Source organism: Acomys minous (assembly GCF_964271855.1).
Source record: "Acomys minous genome assembly, chromosome: 16".
Classification (NCBI taxonomy): domain Eukaryota; kingdom Metazoa; phylum Chordata; class Mammalia; order Rodentia; family Muridae; genus Acomys; species Acomys minous.
This window is the reverse complement of record NC_140498.1, coordinates 230,229-241,342: the sequence shown is the minus strand read 5'-3', so window position 1 is coordinate 241,342 and position 11,114 is coordinate 230,229. Positions and strand designations below refer to the sequence as shown.

Here is an 11,114-nt window from a genome sequence, read left to right as displayed (position 1 = left end):
GATAAAGTTAACAACGCTCTCAGACCTCAGCCATTCCGTGTAGAGGTCCTGAGTTCAAACACAGCCATGTAGCCTTCAGACATTCATTTTAATGAGCACGTTTACTTTTAAAGTAAAAGGCAGCACGTTTACTTTTAAAAACTTTGTGCTACTACTGGAAATGGAAATTAGATGTGTGTGGTACAAAGCAACTATAAAGGTGAATAAGATGAAACAAAGGCATAAAATGTAATGTCGAGCCGGGAGTGGTGGCGCACGCCTTTAATCCCAGCACTCAGGAGGCAGAGGCTGACGGATGGCTGTGAGTTCGAGGCCAACCTGGTCTAGAAAGTGAGTCCAGGATAGCCAAGGCTACACAAAGATACCCTGTCTCGAAAAACAAACAAACAAACAAAATGTAATGTCGATTACAAACAATATAAAGACATCTAGAAGTTGAATGTAGTGGCTCATGCCTGTCATCTCAGCATGCCAGAGAAAGGCCCTTAAGCTGAGGACTCAGTTCTGAAAGAACTGTTTGAAATTAACACTCACCTTTTATGTATCTATGCTCATAATTCTGGTAGAATGTCTTAATTCAAAGACCCAGAAAGGAATTTTGAAATAGTAACAAACTTTTCCTGTCCAGCTCACGTTGTTAATTTAGAACAATGTTTAGAGTGATGCCCTTAATTTTTTTTTAGAGAAAAGAGATATTTGAAACCTGAAATTATATACCTAGCTGAAACGTATCTTGTATGAGAATATTTTGGGAGGTGTGCTGGTACTAACATTGCACATTTTGAAAAAATATATATAAAGCAAAGGTAAACATTCCTGAAAGTCATGAGATAAAGGAAACAGTGAGACCAACTCAGGTGTGTGATAGGAAACCTCTGGGCAACAACTGTGGAACTGGATAACAAAAAAGACTATTTTCCAGGTATGTTTACTGTGCTATCATTTAGTCACTGTTTTAGAGTACATCCCTACTTATTGAAAACAAAAGCTCAGCCGGGCATATAATCCCAGCACTCACAAGGCAGAGGCAGGTGGATCTCTGTGAGTTCCAGGGCAGCGTGGTCTACAAAGAGAGTCCAGGACAGCCAGGCCTTCAGAGAGAAACCCTGTCTCTCAAGGAAGGGGGTGGGGATGAAAACAAAAGCTCAGTGCAGAACTGTATGCCAGGTGCTGCTCACCTTCCTGCCTCATGCCTGTCGCTCTGCTGGCTGCACCATTTCTCTCATGTTTTATTTAGTTGCATGTTTTTCTGTCCAGCATGGCTCTAGGAGCCGTAGTATGCCATGTATGGGCAGAACACACAGCCCAGCCCTGTGGTAGGTTATCCATCCCAGCTGTGTAAGTACACTCTTTGATGTACACATAATGACAAAATAGTTTAAGAACACATTTCTATAACATATGAGTATATGCCCTATGTAGCTGGTGAAATAGACACATTAGAGATAACAGTATTTGTTATGAAACAGTGGTTATTTATAAATTAATGTGTAAAGTATGTGAGTATATAAGACACTGATACAAACCAAAATTTACTATTGTCTGAAATTGTTGTGTAAACTCCTACTTGCTGTAAAGCTCTCTTTTCCTGTCCGTACATGTCATATATTTGAATTTATGTAATAAATAACTCAGATCACTTTCTTTCCTTTTGTATGTTAAGGCACTTGACAATATTTCAATTTTTAAAACTTTTATTTTTAACTAATGTGTATACATGTGTCTGTCTGTGTGGATCTGTACACCTGCATACAGTGTCTGTAGAGACCAGAAGAGGGTGTCAGACAACCTGGAGCTGTAATTACAGGCTGCTGTGAGACCTCCAAAGTGGGTGCTGGGAGTGGAACTCAAGTCCTCTGCAAGGGCAGAGCTTGCTCTTAACCCGTGAGTCATCTCTCCAGATGCGGAGTTCAATTTTATTTTATTTCACTGGTTTTGGTTTTGGTTTTTTGAGACAGGTTTCCTGTGTGTTACAGCCCTGGCTGTCCTGGACTCACTTTGTAGACCAGGCTGGACTTGAACTCACAAATATCTAGCTGCCTCTGTCTCTGCCTCCTGAGTGCTGGGATTAGAGGCATGTATCACCAAGCCCAGCTGGATTTCAATGTTTTTAAAGATTTATTTATTATGTGTACAACATTTCCCTGCATGTGTGCCCACCAGAAGAAGGCAGCGGATCTCCTTATAGATGGTTATGAGCCACCATGTGGTTGCTGGGAATTGAACTCAGGACCTCTGGAAAAGCAGATGGTGCTCTTAACCCCTGAGCCTTCTCTCCAGCCCGTGGGTTTCAATTTTTTAAAAAAGCAAAACTGAAGTGAGCAAGATGGCTCAGGAAGTAAGTGTTTCTCCAGAACCCACATGGTAGAAGGAAAGATATGACTGCCAAAAGTTGTACACACACACACACACACACACACACACACACACACACACACACACACACACACAGAGACACACAGAGAGACATACATACACACAGAGTGGGGGATGGGAGGGAGGCCAAGAGAGAGACATCCATAATAATAATAATGTAAAACTGAACGGCTCCTTTGCTAAAATAACGATAATAACCAACAATGGGCTTGGGGGAAGCAGAAGAATACTTGATTTGACATCCAAATGTCCTGCCAGCTCTAGTGCAGGTGAGTGTAGCCTGAGTAAGCTGAGCAGCACCAGCGTCTGTGAGTGCCCAAGCTCACCACACTACCAGCAACTTGGCATCCCCCCAACTTGTTGGGGATCCACGTTCCTGGGCCCTGCCAGGCCTTCTGCATCAAAGCTTGGGTGGGCCCCACTCCCTACCCTGAGGTGCGTCTGGGGCTCAAGTTTGAGCCATTCTGGGAGGAAACCTCCAAAATTCAGAATGCTGGGCTCCCAGAGCCCCCACGGTCTGGTTAGGAACTGATACAGCTGATAAGGGGAGATTGTCTTCCTGTTAGAAGAAAGACCTCTCAGACTAGGAGCAGCCATATTGAATTCTGTTCAGAACTGAAAATGAGGGCTGATGTAGTACTGGGCTCACAGTCTCACAAGCAAGTCGGTACTGAGCCAGGAGTAGACCTCCCATCTCCTGATGTTCAAGGAAGACTTCAAAACAGTTGATTACATCAGTTTAGTGGGAAATACTGGGATGGCTGTTGAGCAACATTTAAGTGATCCGGGCCCATTGAGTGAGTGGGTCTGCTCCTCTGAAGTCTGCTGCTCTTTCATTGCCTAACCCTTCATCTTGTGGCTTTCAGAAGATCAAGAAACATTCCTGGGCTGAGGAGATGGCTCCATGGATAAAGCACTTACCATGCAAGCCTAAGGACCTGAGTTCAGATTCCCCAGAACCCACATAAATACATGGTTGGCATGGACACCAAGCCTGTAATTCCAGCCCTCCAAAGATGAAGACGAGGGATCTCAGGGCAAGCTAGACTAGCCCACTCAGCAACTTCTGAGTTCGGCTGAGACTCCACCTCCATGAAGGAAGAGACAAATATCAGCCTCAGGCCTCCACATGGACCCACGTGTACTCTATCACTCATGCACGCGCGTGCGCGCGCGCGCGCGCACACACACACACACACACACACACACACACACTCGTTCACACACACAGTTGGGGGGCAGGGGTAATTCTTATTGTTCTTTCTTTCCACTTTAATTCCTAAGTAATCCTCTCAGTCAAAAGTGAAATAAGAAATTGGAATGGTTGTCTTTGTAACTGAATGCTCAGACAGCTGAGGCAATCGCAAGTGTCCACTGGAATCTGTGAGGACGTGAAACACTTGCTTTCCAAATACTCAGCTAAGTATTTCTCAACTGTTAGTTCTTTATACATTCCGTATCTTGAGTCAGAAGTGTGGAAAGTGAAGGGGGCTCCTTCTTTTCAAGTTTGCTCAACAGAGCAGTATTGGACCTGACCACTAACCCTTTGGAGAGAGGTGACCCACCCTTGGGTTGAAGAGTCCTCATGGTTATTTATCATTTTTATTTAAGCTTTGTTTCTGGGAAATCTTGTGTAAAAGACTTCGAGGTGCCATTAGACCGAAACAGCAGCAGACGGTTCTGGGATCTGGCACAGTGAAGCTTGCTAGCGACTTCCTGCCGGAGGGATGGTAAACGGTGGCTGCAAGATGGATGAGAGCTAGAGGGAGGGGGTTTATCTAGTGGTTAGGGCAAAGTGACTTCCATCCAAGCTGCAAGGTATGTGATGCATCTTAAACTAACAGCAAAACAGCTCAGCAAGTTCTTGACTTCAGAGCCAGCCATAAAGTGCTATGCACCATGATGACAATTCTGCCTATCTTAGTGTACAGAAAAGCTATGTTGGAGAGTGGGCCAGCAGCACTCAGGGACAGTGATTACCCGCTCTTGGGCTGCATCCCAAAACTTATAAGGAATAAGAAAATTCTAGTGTTATTTCTCTGGTTCACTTTCTCACCAGCTGTTGTCTTTCAGAGTATTTGCAGTGTGCAAATAGCACTTGAATACTGTAGAGGTGTGGAATGCGGTTCAGAAGATAGCTCCTCGGTGTGGAAGCTCAGGGTGGCTGATAAGCTCTCTACCTGGGGAGGACATTAGCTGCAAGAGCAGCCATACTTCGCAAATGTTGTACTAGCGAGTTAAGACATCAGCCCTTCCAATAACTGTGAGAGGAAAAACAAACAGGGATAATATGGTTTGTGCTCAGATTTTAATGGCTAAGATTAGGGGTGGGGAAAGAATCATAAAAAATCAGGTCAACTTTGAAAAGCAAATGACTGAAGTGATAACGTAGCTGGGAGGGGAAAGTTGGGGTACTGTTATGGTGCACAGATTTTTAGATGTTATTAACGTATGGAAATTTCTAATTAAGAAGTAAAAAGAGGAGGATATATGGATGAGAGAAAGAAAACACAAAGTAATAGGGGGTAGCAGACCGAGAAAAATGGCTCGGCAGTTAAAAGCACTAGCTGTTCTTCCAGAAGACCCAGGTTCAATTCCCAGCACCCACAGGGTGGCTCACAACCGTCTGCAACTCCAGTCCTAGGGGATCTCATACCGTCTTTTGGTTTCCACAGGCCCTGCATACAAATGGTGCACAGACACACGTGCAGGCCAAACACCCATGCACATAAAACAAAGTTTTTAAAAATGAAATGAGAGGGGGAATGTGTGTGATAGGGTTCAGTATAGTGAAAAAACGTTTTACGGTAAGCTGTGTAGAGAAAAGTAAGCAACGGTCCACCCACCTGACTGAGCAATACACAAACAAGAGCAAAATCATCATGACACATACAGGCAAGATTGGAAAATAAATGATAGGAAATTTTAAAAGAATATATAAATATTTACAGAGTGAATTGCTGCCACAGCTGTGCTGAGCTGAAAGCCCAAGTTCCCTCTGCCTCCTGTTGGTTCCAGGTGGTGCTGTTGAGAACCTCACCGTATTTTTTGAGACAGGATCTCTTCCTGAACCTGGAGCTCACTGACTGAGCTGGACTAGGTAGCCAGTCACTGTCTCGCAGTACGACAATGATGGCCCATGTGCAGCCACGCCCAGTTCTTCAATAGATGCTGGAAATACAAACGGGCCTCATGCATGCACCGCAGATACTTTACTGACTGAGCTGTGACTCCAGCCCATTTTTTTTAACAAATGATTTTCTCTATGTTCTTCAGAATGAATAATTCCTATTGCTATGTCTTTAAGTTCACTGTTGTTGCTTCCATTCTAAGTCCATGAATGATTTGATTTCAAAATATATTTTAAGAACATTCAATTATTATTTTAAGTTTCTATTTCTATAATGAATTTCCTATTTGTCCACTTATTATAAACATTTCCTTTATATCTTATCGCCACAACTAAAACAAAAAATTTGATTTGGTTTTGGCTTTGGTTTTTTGAGACAGGTTTTCTCTATGTGGCCCTACCTGTCCTGGAACTCTTATCTATAGACCAGGCTGTTCTTGAACTCAGAAATCTGCCTACCTCTGCTTCCCACAGGCTGCGATTAAAGGCATGTGCTGCCACTGCTGCTGGGCCAACAAAGAAATTTTATAAATAATTTATATTATTATCTTATTGTGTAAGTGTTTTGCCTGCATGTATACATGTGCACAATGTGCATGCCTGGTGCCCATGGAAGTCAGAATCTGTGGAGTTACAGATGGTTGTAAACTCCCCTGACTGGCCTGATGTATGTAGGATATACACCTCTATATCAGAGTACATCAGGGTGACCTTGAACTCACAAGATCCACCTGCCTGTACTTCTCAAGTGCATGGGTTACCACACCCAGCTCTGGGCTGTATTTTATGATGCGGAGAGTTCCCCCACACACACTTGAAGAACTTTTTTTTTTGTTCACATAAGGCTTGTGTCGAACAGTTCTAACAAATTCCACACGTAGAAGAGTATTCTAGAGATGGAGTTATCTTCGTTCTTAATGAAGAAATTCTCTGGCACACCGACTAGACCCAAAGACCGGGCTTCCAACTGATCAAGATGGTAACAAATCCTGGTGTGGACCAGGCTCTCTTCCAAAGGCTGCACCACAGTGTGGTCTCCAGAGCTGTGGTAGGTATTTTAAAATCAGAATTGCATAGCAAAGGTTACATACTGACTACTGCCAGTCACCTTAAACTTTACAGACATACTGACTACATAAATCAGGACTGTTGGTCAATGTTCTTTTTTAAAGTACAGCTCAGGGTGATGAAGACACGCTCTTAGTAAATCCTTGTCTCCTGGCACTCACATGGGCCAGGCGACGACTGTGGTCTAGACCATGGAAAATACAAATATGCATCTTCTTGTGGGACTTGGCAGGGCTGTGTGTCTCCTGACAGCACCACAGGGCCTGCTGTTGAACACTGGTAACATGTCTCTGAAAGCAGGCCCAAGATCTGCATCCCAGCCCCAGGCTGCTCAAGAAAGTGGGTCCCAGAACCCACTGCACACCTGCAGTCAAGGTCCAGGGCGTGTGCTTGCTCTCTCCTTCCGGTGGCCTTCCTTCCCTTGGGTTTTGCTTTTCAGCAAGGAACAGAACATGAGTTTAAGGTTGTCTTTGCCCCTGGACCCATTTCCTTTGCTGATGGGATTCAAGAATGGTGTTTTGTTCCTGTGGCTGCATGCCTGGTGAATGGATCCCTTGTGTTCCAGAAGAAACGCAGGGCCCGGCTGCTCATCATCACCACTGGCCCTGGCTGCTCGGACGGGAAGCCAGCTTGGATTTCAGCCTTGGGGATTAACATCTCAGAGGCATATAACGCTGCCTGAAAGTCAGGATGAATCAGGGTAGGGTGCACTGGGCTGCTTGTGTGGCTGGTTTGTCTCTTGCCATTTATGGGGCTCAGCTGCCCAGGCTGATGAAGTACAAACAGCCAAAAGCAGAGCCCACTGAGAGATGCTTCCCTGGAGAGTGGAGGCCACTGCTCCACCACCGGCCCTTCTCATGGTCAGCTATCCACGTGCGATCATAGAGAATAAAGTTTATCTCCTTCCCTCAGTGACTGGGGAACCTGAAAATTAAATTAATAAAGGGAGAAAACACACAATTTGTTGATATTAATGTTAGCGCACACACACACACACACACACACACACACACACACACACACATACACAGAGCCAGAACCAGGTATGATTCTCCGCACTCAGAAGGCTAAGGCAGGGCAATTCCAACTCCAGGGCCTGCCTGGACATAGCAAGTTCCCACCCAGTCTCAGCTGCATAGTGAGATGTCTTTAAGGAAAAAAAAAAGTGATTCAAGACCCTGATTCACTCTCCTCCCTCCTCCCCCCCCCCCCTCTCTCTCTCTCTCTCTCTCTCTCTCTCTCTCTCTCTCTCTTCTCACACACACACACACACACACACACACACACACACAAGAAAGAAATAGCAGATATCAATTAGACTCGGGCCCAAGCCGGAAGGGAGTTATATATCTTCTTGACAGGAGGCATTGTTAGGAAGTGACTAGACCGTAGGAAAGAGGGTACAGACCATAATGTGCTGGGTGACATCCTGGGGAAAAGCGTAGAAGACAAGAGCTCTGTCATTTAGCTGTGCTTATGCGGACACATCTCAGGATGACTTCCCTGCACCAGTGGGAAGGGTTCTGCATGGCTGATCAGGTGACATCTTCCTGTTATGCAGCAGAGAAGAGAGAAGTACAAGTTGCCTGTACCACAGCTGCTCCACAGTTTATGGCTTAAAATAATCTGCCTCAGTGGCACATTGGGGTGAGGGTGTATCCTGAGTGTGTTCTGGATCATTAGCACATCCAGCTTGACGAGGCTGGACTAACCCAAAGGGATGTTTGGGGACATTTTTGTTAATGTTAACAGTAATTCTTTTTATTTTTTTCTTTTTAAAGGTACGAAGTTCTCTAATTGCAGCAACTTAGAATATCAGTTTGTGAGGATATACATCCCATTAGGGAGAACTGAGATCGAAGGTAGCCCTGCAACCGAGGAACAGCTTTGATCTTTGGCAAAATTTCCACAGTTTTCTAATCAGCCTTGCACTGCTCTGTAATCTCCTATTTCTCCTTCTTCTCGCCCTCCTGGTGCCTCGGCTTGCGCAGCTGCTTCTTTTTGAAGTAAGCGTCACAGGTGTTTGGGGGATTTTAACCTCGCTGATATCAACTTTTGTAGATGTGGTAAGACAAAGTTCTGGTGTGTTCTGCGCAGAGGAATTCTGTTGAGGGCTAGAGGTCCATGCAGTCACAAGCAGGAAGCCGCTTCCCAGTTGCTTCAGGAAAACCACTCTCTTCCCCTGTGCCCAGTGAGGGTGATCAGGGTGGTCCCAGGAGTGATGCGCAGCTCTCTCACGTGCTGACTGAAGGGCTTTTTGCCATGGCTCAGCAGCTTCCGAGGCGCATCCTCAAGTAGGATAAAACCTAGGCATTTTTCGAAGCTTCACCACCCAAGTGCCACCATTCTTGTCACCACAGACTACTTTTGTGACAGTAGCAAGGACCTTCTCCTTTTCCTCTTCTTTTTAACCTTGGACTTTACGGTTGGGTATTTCCTTTTGTAGAAGGCCCTTCTGGAATACATCACAGATCAAGAGTACCTGCCAATTCCTCCAACCAGGACAGGGTTTACAATGCAAGAGGACTAAGGTCCCCACTTCCATTCTATAAACAGTAATTCTTAAAGATGCTGCTCTTTTTTTTTTTTAACTTTTTAAAAAAAGATTTTATTTATTATTTATACAGCATTCTGCCCACATGTGTGTCTGCCCACCACAAGAAGGCACCGGATCTCATTATTGATGGTTGTGAGCCACCCTGTGGTTGCTGGGAATTGAACTCAGGACCTTTGGAAGAGCAGACAGTACTCTTTACCGCTGAGCCATCTCTCCAGCCCCGAGGCTGCCCTTTTCACTCCCACACTACCGGGGAATAATGGGCAAGCTTGTGGACCTGCCGCCAACTAGAGTGATGGAGCCCATGGACCCATCAACTGGAAGAGCTAGATCTGGAAGAACAGAACATTAGTGAAACTCAACCCTCATAGTTCAAACAGCAGAAAATGAGGTCATTTTTTAAAGAATCCTGGTACGTAGCAAAGCCGTATCTTCCAATGAGCCTGGGACGATGAGTAACAAATAACAAACCGAGCACTCGTCTTTCACAAGCTTCCTCATTAGTCTCCAGCAGGTCAGGATGAAGACACCCCTCCAAGAGTTACTGTTAGCACCAACAAAAATGGCCCAAACCATCCTTTTGGGCCAAGCTAGCTTCTTTCCAACTGGCTGTGCTAATTAATGATCCAGAAGAGACTGAGGAGACCACTCTCCCAAATGCAAGCAAATCACGACGATTCACTAGAGGGCAGCATGGTGACTGGTTTCTAACCACTTTTCAAAGAGCACAGAGAACAGAAATTTGTTGTCAGTATTTTTGTGATGAGAGCCACTCTGAGAAAAACACGCATCAGATACCATCTTTACTATAACTGTCTCGGTGTGGCAAAAGTAGAAGTTCCAGGGATGGATTTTAAGTCTCTATGATATGTTTTTAAAAAGCAAGCTGCCAGCCTCGGGAGGTGGACCAGCTGTACTTGGTTGCTGCTCCGTTGCTATGCAGCGTAGTAGAAGCTACAAACAAAATCAAGATCACATTTCCTCTGCCTCAGCCATTGGAAAAGCTTCGCACACGTAGGGAGCCTCATCTCCTGTGGTGTCTGGAGCACCAAGGTTTGCAGGGGGGTTAAATTGGGAAAGAGGGTGACAGTGGCGGTCAGCTTTCTTGAGCTCCACACAGGGCCGGTTACCTTTTTGGTCCTCAGGACAGCTTAGTGACTTGGATGTTGTTAGTGGCATCTTCATTTGACAGATGAGGAAATTGAGCCCCTGGAGAACTATTTGTCTACTGAACAGAGAGATCTCCAGTGCCAGGGTTGAGATTCAAGCTGGTCTGTTGAGAGCTGAAAAAAAAATGGCTCAGCAGTTAAGAACACATACTATGCTTGTAAAATACCAGAATTCAGTTTCAAGTACCCACAGCAAGCAACTACCAGAGTCTGTAACTTCAATTCCAGGGGATCCAGTGCCGGGTTCTGGCCTACATGGGCACCTGCACTCTTGTGCACATACCTCACACACAAATTTTTTAATAAAATGCTTTAAACCAGTAGGATGAAGCCAGATATGGTGGGGATTTAGGCTGTTTCCAGATTCTGGCTATTACAAATAAGGCTGCTATGAAATGGTTGAGCATATGTCCTTGTTGTGCGGTGGAGCATCTTTTGGGTATATTCCAAGGAGAGGAATAGCTGGGTCTTGAGGAAGCCTTATTCCCAGTTTTCTGAGAAGGTGCCAGATTTATTTCCCAAGTGGTTGTACAAGTTTGCACTCCCACCAGCAATGAAGGAGTGTTCCCCTTTCTTCACATCCTTGCCAGCATGTGCTGTCACTTGAGTTTTTGATCTTAGGCATTCTGATAGATGTAACATGGAATCTCAGAGTCGTTTTGATTTGCACATTCCAGATAAGAACCTCTGCAGCCCCTACGTGTGTGTGTGTGTGTGTGTGTGTGTGTGTGTGTGTGTGATGTGCACACACACAACTAAGGAATGCTGTGAGTGGGAGAAATAGTCTTCCTCAGGGAAGAGCACACCAACTGAC

General features: G+C 45.0%; 1 pseudogene across 1 annotated transcript; it reads right to left on the bottom strand.

The window, feature by feature from the left end:
- Nucleotides 1-8,360: 8,360 nt before the first annotated feature.
- LOC311586044 (large ribosomal subunit protein eL6-like) lies at nt 8,361-10,248 on the bottom strand (annotated as a pseudogene). Its single transcript has one exon. The product of its transcript is annotated as a large ribosomal subunit protein eL6-like (transcript).
- Nucleotides 10,249-11,114: the final 866 nt, after the last annotated feature.